Below are 12,564 nucleotides of genomic sequence, written 5' to 3'. Positions count from 1 at the left end.
TTCAAAATATGCATGCATGTTATTAATATAGAAATTAACAAATCTGTGTATTAAATCCTCTGTAAGTTAAGGCTTGTAAGAAGAGATGATTACCATGCATGGATGCAATTTATAATGACATCTTGGAAGTAAAGTGTTGTCTGCATTGGCACCATATTATGAGAATGTTCTAAACCACCACATTCCTGCAAAAATTACAGTAATTAGTAGCAGTGGGTGCACGGAAGAAAAACAGGAGTTGGTGCAGGATTTCCTTTTCAAAGCCAACCAAGCTGGTACAGTTTCATTTCTTTCTGCTTCACTCTGCAGTTTTTATTCAGCTCCTATAACATACTATAATATGTCCTTATAGCATGTAATCTGCATCCTGGAGGAAGTGTAGTAGCTCTTCTCTGCATACTTTGTAGTGCCATTTACATCATTTTTGGGGCAAAGCATACATGCAGTATATCAAATCTGGATGAACTTTGATATGTAAAATGCATGCCAATGCAGTATAAACTTTTCCTGGTGAATTTTTCACATCCAGGTTTTCTTCTTCTCGCAGCTTGCTTTCATTTTTTTATCCCACTTGTTGACAGCCAGCCAATCAAAGCCTTTCTAGTAGGTTGAGAAAATTCATGGGCATGTTTGGCAATTATCGGAACCATTACATACTGTTATGCATATATTATGTTCACTCATTTAGTGCATGAAAGCTGTAATCATTGTTTGCCTTTTTTTAAACACCTGATTTGGCTGTTTCCACTATAGCTCTTTGAATGACTATTTTCAAAAATGTAAATTAATTTGAAGGTTGTCTGAAATTTACAGGTACATTTTTGCCTGCGGCCCATACTCAACCCTAACTCATGAACAAATAAAAACAAACATATATATGTGTGTGTGTGTGTATATATATATATATATATATATATATATATATATATATTGTCACAAAAACGAGACATAATCAGATAAAGGTTTGGGGCAGCCACCCGTATAATTTGTTCTCCTGGCTGCAAACTTGCATTCTTTTGAATACAGCACTGATGTGCTCACAACAGAGTCCAAGACAAGACTGAGGAAATAGGGAAAAGGGGCAGGCTTTTAAAGGGAGAAACAGGAAGTGAGGTCATAAGGATTGGGCCCATGTTCTTCAGCCATTGGTTCGAGCCCGGACGTGACATCACAGGGGCAGGGGCCAGAGCCGGTAAGGTCTCCTTCCATTGGCTCGGTCCTGGAAGTGACATCAAGAGAGCCAGATGGAATCTCCCGGGAATGGTCTACAGGAAAGGGAGAAAAAGAGTCAGTGCACTCTGCCACATCCCGGCATGCCTCAGAACTGCCTTCACTCAAGCCCTTTAGCTGCCTCCCATGCGCACGTGTGTGACAATATATATATGAATATGTGTATATATGTGAAGGGCGAAACACGTGTCGCATACTCTTTGCTTTATTTGACAGTAAACTATGCAACATTCCATGATCTGCTTATTGCAACTGAAAGAGGGCACCATGGCGGATGTTAGCCAAATGGCAGACCAACCACAAGCGTTACCTGGTAGGTAACCACCCACACATTTCAGGTTGTTGAGACTCAGACTACGAATGCAATGAATGTAATTACTCCAGACCTACAGGCTGACAAATAAACGAACTACACACCATGGCGCAGTGTATAGGGACTTCTACTCTGACACTGACGTCCGAGGTTCAATTCCCCGAGAGGGGAGCAGTAGAGTGTGTACGCCTGATGAACCCAAAATGAGGGTGAAACACGTGTCACGTACTCTTTGCTTTATTTGATAGTAAACTATGCAACATATATGTATATGTATATATGTGTGTATATGTATGTATATATATATGTGTATGTATGTATGTATATGTGTGTGTATGTACATATGTATGTATGTAAGTATGTACTGTAGATATATGTATGTGTGTGTGTATATATATGTATATGTATGTATGTGTGTGTGTGTATATATATATATAATTCTTTTCGCGTTTGAAACGGAAATTATGTATGACCACACAATATGGAAATTATGTATGAAACGGAAATTACGTATGACCACGCGATATGGAAATTACGTATGACCACAGAACATATTATAATACAGGAACTAATCACTTTGTTTGTGGACGCCATTTTTATATCGTCTTTACGAATTGTTATTATTTGTGTGAGAGTTATTTTACTGATATTAAAAAGAAGTAAACACAAACATGCCGATAAGTTTTATTTATTCGTCCACGTGACTGTCATGGAAACTGCCACATTGTAACTTTTTTTTAGTTGGCAGTACTTGATAGTAGAAGAGATGAGGAAAACAGCTTTGCGTCGTTCTACTTTTTAACTGCGCTGAACTGTAAACAATGGGTCGGGCAACATCCTCTCTTCTCGTACTGTTTGTGACACTTCAAGTGCCCCATCGGCTCCTGGGAGAGTGGAAATCTTTGCAAATGAGTGTAATCTGCGCCATCGAAGCAAATAAATTGTAAATTGCCCTGCACGATAAGAAGATGGAGAGTTTACATCTAATAAGATGTACAGACTTCTTTATGTAAAGTGTTGGACTTGAGAATTGTTTGGACCTTCTTCCCGTTAAGCACGGAAGGGCAGCGTCCACATTTATCAGAATTATTTTTCTCTTAAATCACAGGCACATAGTGCAAGGTTGTCAGGCAGAAATTTGGACTATCACATAGAAAATGTAATTTCTATACCACAGCGGTCGTGTAGCGCCTTTCAAAAGGAATCTACTACCGACAGATGATGCAACTACATTTTAGCTGCAGTTAGTACTACTTACCTGTTGTGTTATACCGCCTTTAAAATGTAGTTTACCCAAAACCACTCTAGTAGTGCTCAATGTATCTTTACATCTTAAAATGTTAATGTTTTACTGTTTAATAACTTATAGACTACATTTTATTTTTCTCCGTTGCACTCAGTGAGCGAAGCCACTGGGTAATCAACTAGTGTATATATATATATATATATATATATATATATATATACAGTATATATAAATATATATTTATATATATATATATATATATATATATACACACATATATATGTTGTGTGTGTCTCACAGTAACAGTGGATTTAATAAAGTTGAAGATTGATTTATGGATTTAAATAAAACAGAGTATGTCTTTTCTTGTACTAGTCAAGTAACAGCAACTTGACATTAATCATCTTTCCACTAAAGTGATGCGATGGTAAATCTATTCATTTTCCAAAGATTATGGGAAATGTTTTTTTTTATATGTTTTACATAAGTTAATTATTGAAGTTTGTACTTGTTTGTACAATATTTAAATACTTGTATAATGTATGTCCCTGTAATTTAATATTTGTTTTCTTTTTTTCTGAAATGTTCATTCATTCCTGGGTACTATGGTGCAAAAAATAATTAGTTTTAGCAACATAGTGTCATATTTGCAGTAGTTGTATAAGTTGCTCTGTATGTGTTCAGAGCAGAATATTACTAAGAAAGGACAGCCAAAAATGCTTGAAGATGTCATTGCTAATAACACTTAAAGAGGCATTGTACTTTATATATAAAGAATGACTTTTGAATATATTCATTCTGAGTCCTGCACATATGAAGTATTCTTTGCCAGCCATCATTTTATGAGCTGATTTTGCAGGCAACAGACTTACAGGAAACCTGGTCAGGAAGGAAAAAACTTTTAATATTTCCCTTAGAGAAAAGAATTTATTATTTTTGGGATAATCAGTTATTTTTGTATTTAGTAAGAAAAAAATCAATGTGCAATCTAAATTGGTGCAAATTTGCCACATGCAATTTCTGTAACAAGATATACTCCTCAGAAAATGTAACAACAGCGGAACGCAAGACTGCTTTAAATTTAGAGATCAGTTTGATTTTTTTTTCTTTTTACTGCACTGTTTCTAAACAAATTTTAAATGAAAGCCAAATAAACTAATTTAATATGCTTCAGTTTACTTTTTATTTATTCTCCCTGTTAGATTGTTAAAATATTTCAAAATGCAAATTATGCACCTGTGACCTTAGCTATGTAGATTCAGCCCTGCAGTCCATCCTCCTGCAAGAGCAGAAATGTACTTGATTGCCTTTTTATACATCAAATAAATCAGTCCATATGTTCTATAAAAATGAAAAAATCCAGAGACATACAGTACCTTGGGACATATCACTGTACCATCTGTATTCTAGTGCCTGCTGGTCGGCTTATTGGGTCATGAATGTTTTGTGACCACCATCACATGAATGTGATCTAAGCAATTTGACTATAGCATGATGGAACTGTTGTATTTTTTTTGTTGTGCCATATTAGTAATTTCAGTAATTTGCCTATTACTGAGTTGATTCCTTGTTTTCAATCAGAATAGGTTGCATTTTTCAGGCAAGAGTTTGGTAAAAATGTTAAAAATGTGGCAAAGGGATGCTGGTCCATGGTGACTTCAATATGTCTCATCTAATGAGGCCACTTAAGTCAGTTTAGTTTACTGTTATGTTTTCTAGGTATTTCACAACCCTTCTCACTTTTATTCAGCCAACATTAACCTGCTGAAAATGCTTTGAAGTACACAGATAACACACATTTCTAGTTGCTGGGTGATTGCCATTAAATAGGCTATTTAGTCAACTGGTATAAGGATCAACATCAGTCTCTGGAATGTCACCTCTCTGAAGGGGAAGGAGTCTGAGCTAGTGCGCGAGGTCGAGAGGTTCCGGCTAGATATAGTCGGATTCACCTCAACGCACAGCTTGGACTCTGGAACCAATCTCCTTGAGAGGGGCTGGACTCTCTACCACTCTGGAATTGCCCCCGGTGAGAAGTGCCGAGCGGGTGTGGGCATACTTATTGCCTCCTGACTTGGAGCCTGTTCATTGGGGTTTACCCCGGTGTACGAGAGGGTAGCCTCCCTCCACCTTCAGGTGGGAGGACGGGTCCTAACTGTTGTTTGCGTGTATGCGCTGAACAGCACTTTGGAGTACCCAGCCTCTTTGGAGTCCCTGGAGGGGGTGCTAGAGGGCATACCTTCTGGGGACTCCCTCGTACTGCTGGGAGACTTCAATGCTCACGTGGGCAATGACAGTGAGACCTGGAAGGGCATGATTGGGAGGAATGGGCCCCCCGATCTGAACCCGAGCGGTGTTTTGTTATTGGACTTCTGTGCTCGTCACGGATTATCCATAACGAACACCATGTTCAAGCATAGGGGTGTTCATATGTGCACTTGGCACCAGGACACCCTAGGCCTCAGTTCAATGATCGACTTTGTGGTCATGTCGTTGGACTTGCGGTCACATGTCTTGGACACTCGGGTGAAGAGAGGGGCGGAGCTGTCAAGTGATCACCACCTGGTGGTGAGTAGGCTTCGATGGTGGGGGAGGATGCCGGTCAGGCCTGGTAGGCCCAAACGTCGTGTGAGGGTCTGCTGGGAACATCTGGCAGATTCCCCTGTCAAAAGTAGCTTCAACTCCCACCTCCGGCAGAACTTCAACCACATCCCGAGGGAGGGGGGGACATTGAGTCCGAATGGGCCATGTTCTGTGCCTCTGTTGTTGAGGCGGCTGACCGGAGCTGTGGCCGTAAAGTGGTTGGTGCCTGTCGTGGCGGCAATCCCCGAACCCGTTGGTGGACACTGGCGGTGAGGGATGCCGTCAAGCTGAAGGAGGAGTCCTATAGGACCCTTTTGACCTGTGGGACTCTGGAGGCAGCTGATAGGTACCAGCAGGCCAAGCGGAATGTGGCTTTGGTGGTTGCTGAGGCAAAAACTCCGGCGTGGGAGGAGTTTGGGGAGGCCATGGAGAACGACTTTCGGACGGCTTCGAGGAGATTCTGGTCCACCGTCCGGCATCTCAGGAGGGGGAAGCAGTGCAGTGTCAACACTGTATATGGTGGGGATGGTGTGCTGCTGACCTCGACTCGGGACGTTGTGGGTCGGTGGGGGGAGTACTTCGAAGACCTTCTCAATCCCACTAACATGCCTTCCAATGAGGAAGCAGAGCCTGGGGACTCGAAGGTGGGCTCCCCCATCTCTGGAACTGAGGTCACCGAGGTGGTCAAAAAACTCCCTGGTGGCAGGGCCCCGGAGGTGGATGAGATACACCCGGAGTTCCTCAAGGCTCTGGATGTTGTAGGACTGTCTTGGTTGACACGCCTCTGCAACATCGCATGGACTTCAGGGACAGTGCCTCTGGATTGGCAGATCGGGGTGGTGGTCCCCCTCTTTAAGAAGGGGGACCAAAGGGTGTGTTCCAACTACAGAGGGATCACACTCCTCAGCCTCCCTGGAAAAGTCTATTCGGGGGTCCTGGAGAGGAGGGGCCATCGGATACTCGAACCTCGGATTCAGGAGGAACAGTGTGGTTTTTGTCCTGGTCGCGGAACAGTGGACCAGCTCTACACCCTTAGCAGGGTCCTGGAGGGTGCATGGGAGTTTGCCCAACCAGTCTAAATGTGTTTTGTGGACTTGGAAAAGGCATTTGACCATGTACCTCAGGGAATCCTGTGGGGGCTACTCCGAGAGTATGGGGTACCGGACCCCCTGGTAGGGGCTGTTCGGTCCCTGTTCGATCGGTGTCAGAGCTTGGTCCACATTGCCAGCAGTAAGTCAAACCCGTTTCCAGTGAGAGTTGGACTCCACCAGGGCTGCCCTTTGTCACCGATTTTGTTCATAACTTTTATGGACAGAATTTCTAGGCGCAGCCAGAGCATTGAGGGGGTCCGGTTTGGTGGACTCAGGATTGGGTCACTGCTTTTTGCAGATGATGTTGTCCTGTTTGCTTCCATCAGGCCGTGATCTTCAGCTCTCACTGGATCGGTTCGCAACTGAGTGTGATTCGGCTGGGATGGGAATCAGCACCCCCAAATCCGAGACCATGGTCCTCAGCCGGAAAAGGATGGAGTGCCCTCTCAGGGTTGGTAGCGAGATCCTGTCCCAAGTGGAGGAGTTCAAGTATCTTGGGATCTTGTTCACGAGTGAGGGAAGAATGGAGCGTGAGATCGACAGGCGGATTGGTGTGGCATCCGCAGTGATGCTGGCTCTGCATCGGTCTGTCATGGTGAAAAAAGAGCTGAGCTAAAAGGCAAAGCTCTCAATTTTCCAGTCGATCTATGTTCCTACCATCACCTATGGTCTTGAGCTATGGGTAGTGACCGAACGAACGACATCGCAAATACAAGCGGCTGAAATGAGTTTCCTCCGCAGGGTGTGTGGGCTTTCCCTTAAAGATAGGGTGAGAAGCTCAGTCATCCGGGAGGGGCTCAGAGTAGAGCTGCTGCTCCTCCGCATCGAGAGGAGTCAGATGAGGTGGCTCGGGCATCTGATCAGGATGCCTCCTGGACGACTCCCTGGTGAGGTGTTTCAGGCACGTCTAACAGGGAGGAGGCCCCAGGGAAGACCCAGGATGCACTGGAGGGACTATGTCTCTCGGCTGGCCTGGGAATGCCTTGGGATTCCCCCGGAAGAGCTAGAAGAGGTGGCTGGGGAGAGGGAAGTCTGGGTATCTCTGCTCAAGCTGCTGCCCCCGCAACCTGATCTCAGATAAGCGGAAGAGGATGGATGGATGGATCAGTCTCTGAAATAACAAAAAAACGGTGATAAAATTGTGTTTGCCTTTCGGACACAGAAGTCTGCAATGTTCACCTTTAAATCTATTTATTAAAGGAAGGAGGTGGAAATAGTTAATGAATGTAAAGATCAAAGGAAGCAACACTGATGATAACTGTAATTTTCTTCCAATAACATCTACTGCATGTGGAATATGCTATCAATGGTGATTTGTCCTCCATAACCACAGACTGTTTGAACTGGATTGGTATGTCATTCTGTCCTTCTGTCACAACCTTCCGCTCTATGGCTTGGTTAAACAGTCTTACAAACTAAAATCTAAAGAAACTACAGCAAAAATAATTCTTCTTATGGAATTGTTTTCTCCCAAGTGCTAAAGAGCTGTTTAACAAAAAAGTTAAAAACAAGTTATAAATTGCTGTATTTTAGAGTATAAGTTTTGTGTATAAGCATGGTTGATTGGTACTGGAGAGGCCTTTGAAAGTGTGATAAGCTGTTAACCAAAATTTATTTTTAAACTTTTTTTTTTTTTTTTTTGGAAGATTGATCTTTAACATCTGTAAATGCATTTCATCAGGTCTTTTTCCAGTCTGATTATTGGATTCCGCTTAATTTCCATGTACTGTATAGTATATTGCTATAATCTGTTAAATCATGGTGGTGCAAAAGATATTTTAAAAGAGAAAAACTAAAAGGTAATCTGACTTGGCTCAGTAGAATTATTTTAAAAAGCTGTTTATCTTCATTAATGGGTTTGTCTTTACTAAAAATGGAAATGTGTCTTTAAAAAGACACATTGTGCAGCATTGCATTTGATTTGAAGCAGATTTGCACTCTTGCTAAATCTGTCTGTCTACCCTATAAATAAATTGGCTGTAGAAATTTAGGCTATAAAAAAAGAATTCCTAAATATTAATAGTTTTCATAGTTTAATTTGTAACTACATTTTTAATGTTTTAGAGAGAAAGTTATGTTGTGACAGTCAATGCACCTACAGATTTTAAAACAATAAATGATGACTACATCTTGCCTGAAGAAAGGGCCTGTTGCCTTGTAATGTTTATAGTTAGCCAATAAAAGATGTGATTTTGCTTGACTTCTCACTACAAACAATAAATTCAGAAACACTTGAAAGTGTCAACAAAATTTGAGAAGACTACTAGTGAATAACTTACGAATGTTCGGTAATCTACTCAAGTAATTTACAAAATAAAAAAACCTTAATTAATTTTACTATGTTATCATGTATAAGGTTTGGGGTAGCCACCCCGTATATTGTGGTAGGTTGCAGACAAAGTAAAGCAACTGGTTTTTATGGAGTTCAACATTGAATTGATGCATACGTGGAAAATGGTCATATTTAAGCATAGGCAGAGGAAGCGATGTCTTCTGGGCCAGAACCAGAAGTGATGTCATCAGGGCCAGGCAGAATTTGCAAGAATGGTCTGCAGGAGAAGAAGAATAAAGGGTTAATGCACTCCACCCCCCCTTTTGTTCAGATGGAATTTCCCTCATTCAAGCCCTTAGCTGCCTCCCATGCGCATGTGTGTGACTACTTACTGGGTGAGTCAAAATTATGTTAACATTTGAATAGCAGGAACAGTTTATTCACAAAACGTACTTCATATGTGCAAGATGATTTACAGGAATGTCTCAACCTGTTCACCATTATGTTCAACACACAAAAGCCAACGAGCAACAATACCATTTAAAGCCCGGACACACATTTCGCGGGGAATAGATGATACCACAGTCCGTATTCTGTCCTTCAGGTCATTGATATCACAAACTTTCCTGCTATACATGCACTCCTTCAGCATACCCCATAACCAGAAATCACAGGGTGTCAAATCAGGGGAGTGTGGAGGCCTGGCAATGGTCTTCCACGACCTATCCATCGAATCTGGAAAGGTGTTGTTGAGATAAACATAATCCAGTAGTGTTAACATAATTTTGACTCACCCTGTATATATAAATATAAATAATATGTCCATGATAACAAAAGTATGTGAGAATGTTAGTTACCGTTTGTTAACTAGCAATACTTATATCATTATTTGTTTTCCTGCTCAAATTCCCTATGCATTCATTAACTGTCAGAAAATTGCTTGTTTTTGTCTGGTTTATGATCAACTTATTGCTCCGCTTTCAGTACTTTTAAATGGTTTTCCTGCACAAAAATGATAATTCAGTACTTTAATGTTAAGATTATATTTCCTCCTTTGTTTGTTACTTGGAAAAAATTAAACCATGGAATGTTGGTTTAAAATGAGTTTATGATTGTGTTTAAACAAACAACATATTTCATTTTTATTTTAAATAACATCAATTCTAATTTAAATTGCTGTTTTTTGTAGGTTGTTGCCTTTTGTAATCTAACAGATGATACTGACTCAATGTTGTGATGATACAGAAATGTGACACTTGACATTAGTTTAACATTTAGCAAAAGGGTTAAGTTAAGTTCTGCAAAAGTTGATGAATCACCATAGCCCCAATAGATACAATGATGTACTGTGTTGCTCAAAAATGGTGCATAGACTGCATTGTTGTTATACTGTCTGTATGAAAAAATCAGGAAATCATCTGCCCCACATGAGAAGCAGGGTTCATTACTGAAAATTATTTCATTTCATTTAGATGTCTGTGGTGCTTAGGCCAGGCACCAATTCAGAAGCAGTAGCAAACTGTGGTAGGCCATAATGGTCACTGGCAATAAAGTCTAATGACCCTTAGGTCCAAGTCATGACTCATCAATTCATCGATGAATGCACTTCTTTCTAGATAGTGGATCTATGGTTTTATTGCTTTTGGAAAGATCCTCCCAAGTTTCTTTAAATACCCTTCTGCACCTAGCTCAGCCAGTGTCATCCCTCTGTCAAATTTGTAAAGCGAGCTTGTCCCATGATATTTTTAGGATGACCCACCCAGGGCACACAGTTTGGACCTCATCAAATTCATGTAACTTGTTTGTTCAAACTATAGAGGCATTCTTAGTGTGCTATAGTTAGTGCTTGAACGTCCAAAAATCACTGTGATTCAGTTTTGTTCAGTTATTGCCTTTTTATGGGAAGACCATTGTGAGGATACTGAAATGAGCATACCATCCAATAAGTAAAATGTTATCTGTTGTTTGAATCACTACTTCTGAGTACAAAAATTTTTTTGTTAAGTGCATATATGGAGACTTCTAAGGAAAATGAAGTTTTTATGTTTGAACGAGATCAATATTTTCAATAGGAAAGAACAATGAGCATTGCAATCATTATCTCTGATGATGTGATACTTGAGCACTTTTATAACCTATCTTCATCTTGTAATTAATTGGGGTGTTAAGTCTTCAATCCCAAATCCCTAATCCAAAAGAAAGTCTTTGATACAGACCAGATCCGTTGTAATCATGTAGTGCAGATAATTACATTAGGTAGACCATTTTCACAAAAAGTGAAAAAATTAAAATAACTCAAATTAAATATTTCGGGGGGGACCCCTAAGAACATATTTCAGAAATATTATGCTAGATTGATTTATTACAGAATAAGACTTTGAAATAAATTTAGCAAAAAATTCAACACTAAACATATGCTGCTTTATCATTTGTTACTGCTTTCATTGGAAACCTATGATAAAATCCATAAGCAAGAGTAATGATAAATATAGATTATAGCCTTGTTTAATACTACCTTACTTTAGCTAATGCACTTTTGAGAAATCAGAATTAACAGTAAATGGACAGTAATTGAGACAGCAATAGTTATATTCCTGAAGCACTCTTCTATGAGACTGTCTGTTAGAAAAGACACTACAAGCTTTGGCGTGCCTTTGGCTCCCTGCCAAGCTATTTCAATGCAGCTCTTTTCTCTCAATGGCTGTTCCTATTATTTGGAATATCAAAGGCTGTATTCGTTTATTTGCACAGGTGATTTCTATTAAGTCCAATAACCTTACCGCCTGTTTGCCATCAAGTTTTTAGTCACTTAGTCGTCCAGCACTGAATAATAGGGAATCACAATAAAGACTGAATTGAATAAATGACAGGTAATTGTTCAAATGGATTTTAGGTCATTCTCCATCGTAACTGATATGGTGTGGGCCAGTGGTTCTATGTCTAGACTCAAGAATGTCTGACACACATAAGCAGAAATCCCTCCTCTGTCAACAGCTTCCCTGGAGCATTCTCAATCCTATTTTAAAATACGATGCTTTTAGAAAACTTAGATAGATAGATAGATAGATAGATAGATAGATAGATAGATAGATAGATAGATAGATAGATAGATAGATAGATAGATAGATAGATAGATAGATAGATAGATAGATAGATACTTTATTAATCCCGATGGGAAATTCACAGTTATAAGTTTATTTAATATTGAACCAAGTTTTGAAGCAGTTAGCATTTTTAATAAGGAAGTAAATGTTGCTTACACTTCGCTTTCTTTAAAAATGGTTTTAGTGGACGTTTTAACTGTAAAACTGTTAAATTAATAAAAATTGAGATCTCTTTTATTAATGTAGACACATTAATTAAAAATACAGGTAGACATCTAAACTTAACTGGATTAATATCTTGATTAGTATTCTTTTTATTTATATAAAAAGTAAAAAAAAAAAATTATTCAAGTTAAGTTTGAAATTTGCCCAAAATTTCTAAAATTGTTTTTATAAAAGTAAACACTTTCAATATACAGTAATATTTCTGACATTTTTATCAATTGTTTCACAGTTTTCAAAAGAGTTTCTTAAACAATAAATATTTAATAAAAAGTCTTAGACGATATTGCTGTATTGTGTTATATGTTTGTACAATATATTTTTCATGCATTATTGTATATAATGTTGTGATGGTGTCATCTCTAGAATATTGTGTTGTTTCATTGAATTTACTTTGTTGTGTGTGTAGCTGTAACACCACAATTCCTAGCAACTATATTGCTTGGAAATAAAGTTCAGGTTTTAGATAAAGAAAGCCTGAAAAAGTTAATTATAACCTCAAA

General features: G+C 39.3%; 1 protein-coding gene across 1 annotated transcript in view; it reads left to right on the top strand.

Moving 5' to 3' along the window:
- Positions 1 to 12,564, top strand: part of st3gal3a (ST3 beta-galactoside alpha-2,3-sialyltransferase 3a) — a 249,979-nt gene that overhangs the window by 218,409 nt on the left and 19,006 nt on the right.

Source organism: Erpetoichthys calabaricus, chromosome 10 (assembly GCF_900747795.2).
Source record: "Erpetoichthys calabaricus chromosome 10, fErpCal1.3, whole genome shotgun sequence".
NCBI classification, from domain to species: Eukaryota; Metazoa; Chordata; class Cladistia; order Polypteriformes; family Polypteridae; genus Erpetoichthys; species Erpetoichthys calabaricus.
This window is presented reverse-complemented; position numbering and strand designations above follow the sequence as displayed.